Genomic DNA, 5,000 nt, shown 5'->3' on the forward strand with positions numbered 1-5,000 from the left:
TTAAACATATAATAAAGGTACAAACTAAAGTACTTCCATGTTAAAATAAAAAGATAAAACCATTTGTAAGACTATAGTATCTTAGACAAGAGAGAGAGAGAGAGAGAGAGAGAGAGAGAGAGAGAGAGAGAGAGAGAGAGAGAGAGAGAGAGTGCTAAGACTGACGGTCGTATTTCTGAAACCAATTGCACGACGTGATAAGTTATGCTGAATATTATTAGTGCAAAGAAAGATAATAATTAACAATACTTGCTTCAAGGTATGTGCATATGTGTGGATGCATATTCAAAGACAGTCGCATGTTCTTAGTGATTTTCTATATTAAAGCGATGTAGTTCTATGCTGATAGATGGTGGAGCTACAGGGAAAGGAGACGCAGTAATACCTTCAGTCCCCCCCCCCCCTTGAAAACCGTTTGCGTTTAGGCAGAACAAGCAAGAGAGAAACTAAATTATACACATCAGACTTATATCTAGACTTAATTTCATTTTAAGTTTGATTTTCGATGGAATTTAATGATTTCTTAAACTGCATCTCTTGGTCCGTTCACTCATTCAAAATAAAGGAGGAATATGACTCACAAAATCAAGATATTCACTTACGTATGTGAAAAAGCTAGACAATCAGGTAATGTTAGGTCATTCAAAAGGATAAAATCTAACTTGAAAAATAGCATGCTTAAAGTGCCAGGTTTTGACAATATTGAATAGTATATAAAACTCTCTTGCAATAAAGTTTAAAAGAGACCATTTCAGTGTTATTCAACGCTAGTTAATTGAAGATAATCTGCAAGCAATTGGCATTAATGATGTTCTCAATAAATTGTTGAAAATCATCAGGGAGATGTACCTCAAACACCCTCCATTTTCCAAAAAGCACTAACCCTTTAAAAGATCAAGTGCTTTTTAAACCTAGCAGTAAATATTCACAGTCAGTACCATCAATGATAATCCTGATTGGTTACAGTTCTAATGCATCGCCCAGCCCAATCAGAGTCAAAATATAAATGTCTGTGATATTGGCTACAAAAATAGTTAGTGTTAAATAAGGAAAGAACGGCTAAATATAAAAGTACTGAAAATGTGTACTTGAAATTTCAAGAAAAAAAAAATGCAATCTAATATATCAAAATATGCATCATAGAGTAAATTACAAGATAATTTTCAATAACAATATTTCTTAAGTAGAAGACGAAAAAAGTCTTTATAATGGCTTATATACATATAATTATATATATATATATATATATATATATATATATATATATATATATATGTATATATATATATAAATATATATATATATATATATATATATATATACATACATGAATCATCATTATCATCTTCATCAGCCGTAGATATATATATATATATATATATATATATATATATATATATATATATATATATATATATATATATATATATATATATATATATATATAATGTTTATTTTCATGTTAACTTAATTCCTACTTCGTCTAGATGTCTATAATCGCTGCAATAACTGAAATCCATAAATGCCCCTATAATTCCTATTTGATTAGAAATCAGGTGCATTCCTATATATCTAATAAAACAGAAGGTGGATGATTTACTAGCATTTACAATAGAACTAGTTGAGACTAAACCTTTATTCATCTATATAATACCTCTTTTGAACAAACTTTCTTAGCATTCCAAAATGGACCAAAGAAATGAAGGATCCAAAATCCCTCTCCTCCGCATTAGTTCCGAATGTCCTTGAATTCCCATTGCATTAAGCGTATCGTGTCAAGATTCAATTAGAATGCAACTAAACATTTAACAGCGACGATGCCTTATTCAAAGCGATGCTTTTCCCTTGATTAGATTATTCATTGTCCAAGTTGATAACATTCGACCCTTCTTCGCTCAGGGAACAAAACATCAGGTTGCTCAGTTTACGGTGTAATAAACTCATTCTTTTTTCCATTCATTCAATTCATGCTTGACCTCCGTGTGTGTGTGTGTGTGTGTGTGTGTGTGTGTGTGTGTGTGTGTTGCTCTTGTCCGTTGCTTTGTTTGCTGGTTTCGGTGCGTGCGTGCTTGCTTGCTGCTGAACATGTAAGCGAGTACCAACCATTCTTTCGCATTGGTTAATTTCCTAATTCATTCTCTCTCTCTCTCTCTCTCTCTCTCTCTCTCTCTCTCTCTCTCTCTCTCTCTCTCTCTCTCTCTCTCTCTCTCATAATTCCCCCAAGCCACACATATATATTATTGTTATTGTTATTATTATTAATTGCTAAGCTACGACCCTAGTTGGAAAAGAAGGATGCTATAAGCCCAGGGGCTCCAACAGGGAAAATAGCTCAGTGAGGAAAGCAAACAAAGAAAAATAAAATATCTTAAGAAGAGCAACAAGATTAAAATAAACATCTCTTATATAAAATATAAAAACTTCCAACAAACCAAGAGGAAGAGAAACAAGATAGAACAGTGTGCCCAAGTGTACCCTCAAGCAAGAGAACTCTAACCCAAAAGACAGTGGAAGACCATGGTACAGAGGCTATGGGACTACCTAAGATTAGAGAACAATGGTTTGATTTTGGAGTGTCCTCTTCCTAGAAGAGCTGCTTACCATAGTTAAAGAGTCTCTTCTACCATTACAAAGAGAAAATTTGCCACTAAACAATTACAGTGATGTAAGAAGAATTCTTTGGTAATCTCAGTGTTGTCAGATGCATGAGGACAGAGGAGAATGTGTAAAGAATACGACAGACTATTCGGTGTGTGAATGTAGGCAGGGGGAAAAGGAACCGTAACCAGAGAGAAGGATCCAATGTAGTACTGTCTGGCCAGTCAAAAGACCACATAACTCTCTAGCAGTAGTATCTCAACGGGTGGCTAGTGCTAAATATATATATATATATATATATATATATATATATATATATATATATATATATATATATATATATATATATAGTATATATCGAGATTTGATACAGGCTCATTTCTGTTGATGATCATTACAGAAAGGAATTATGCAAAATGACTAGTAAAACCATCTAAATAAGAGATCCTTGGTTGAAAAGAACAACAAGATACCCGAAATGAACTTGAAAGTTTGTCTTTAAAAGGAACTTGGCAAAGCTTCAGACACTAAAAGAAAAAAATAGGTCAACACGTCCTAATTGCTGGTCAGCAAAGTACACCGGATTACTGCATTATTGAAACACAAAAGTTGAACCCGGATGTCTTGACCCTTAGGCTTGGAGCACGGCTGAGCTCTCTACACTAGTTAAAAAGGAATGTGTTTATCTTTCATGTTTAATTATGGTTTTTCTTCAAACGAAGAAATTTGTGCAATTTGTGTCCTGGTAGAACAAAATTGTAGAATGGTGAAAATAAATTGATTTCAATTCCGGAAGATTAGACGCATTAAAAGGACAAAAACTAAAGGCAATATGATCAATCAAGTAAAAATGACACTGACGGGTATATCTAGAGAAAATGGCATCTTCAGTTCAATCATAAATTTAATATTGCCTGGTTGATTTTCGTACAATTTTAATTCATTAAAAATTCTTTATTCACTTACATACATACAATATTAACAACAGGCATAAAACTAATAGAAAAGACCCATCGATAATTGCTCTAAAGGTACCTTTAATTAATCATGCCAAACTGAGCTAGTATCCTTAGCAGGTGGTATGGACAAAAAACCTTTCGGGTGGTGAAAATTTCCTGGCCAAGGCAAAATATACAAATTATATACAAATAAAGATTGTTGTAATACCCCTACAAAGCATTATATCTCCCGAAGACAGCTGGCTTAATCAAGGGTTACCATAACAATATTCTACTCTTTACCAAACCTAATATGGCTTATTTAAAAAAAAAAAAAAAAGTGTGAAACTTCTATATCAGAAGAAAATTTCAAACCTGAACAAAGATAGTCTTTCCTTGACCTTGTAAGTACCTTCATCTGTATATCATATGTCCAGAATCATACAGAACAGGCAGCAGCATCCAGCAAAATCTTATCTCGCAGTGGCAACCATTTAAGGTATTAACGAAATTAACCTGCGTCTAACAGCTTAGAGAGAAAGGAGTTGGTGAACCTGAGGTTGGTAACTACCGTTTTCATGTGTTACGTTTAGACTTTATAAAAACAAGATTCTGTACTAAATAATTTGAATGAAATAAAGGATTTTGAACAAATGTCCCTTTTACAATCACCTTAAAAAATCGTAATTTTTTTTTAAATATATCGATGAACTTATAGATTACGGTTACATGGCTTTCAAACACTTTACCATTGCATCGAGAGATTGTCATTAATGAGTTGAACAACATTGATTCCTATTGCCATTAATATATTGAACCATATGCCTTACATAATTAAATCGAGAGGTTGCCATATATCTATTGAACAATATGCTATATAACATTGACTCAAGTTGCCATAAATAACATAAATAACATTCGTTACAAAGTTGAAGTTGAATCGAAAGGGTGCCAGTAATATACTGAACAATATTCCATATAAAATTTAATCGAGCAGTTGTCATAAATGTACCAAACAATATGCAATAAAACACTGACTCAAGTTACCAATAATGTATTGAACAATTTGTCCTACAACACTGAATCGAGAAGTTGCCATAAATGTATCGAACAATATAATGTACACTGCAACATTAAATCTAAAAACTGCCATAAATATATTCAATAAGGTCATTCCTGTGAGCAAAAAAAAAAAAAAAAAAAATTCCAACTTCTATGAATTGGAATGTTGAAGATAACCTAAATGTCACGAGAGCCTATCATTTGATGCACTTAGCTGATGGAGTCAGTTAAAGTGACCTGCATGCACGAGCTGATGTTGGTGAGCTAAAATATAAAAGGCCTCTCTCTCTCTCTCTCTCTCTCTCTCTCTCTCTCTCTCTCTCTCTCTCGCACGCGCGCGCGCGCGCGCGCGTAATAAACAGGATTTCGAAAAAGATGTAAACCGGCCGATGAAGCCTTCCG

This window comes from Palaemon carinicauda, chromosome 41, assembly GCF_036898095.1.
Source record: "Palaemon carinicauda isolate YSFRI2023 chromosome 41, ASM3689809v2, whole genome shotgun sequence".
Taxonomy (NCBI): domain Eukaryota; kingdom Metazoa; phylum Arthropoda; class Malacostraca; order Decapoda; family Palaemonidae; genus Palaemon; species Palaemon carinicauda.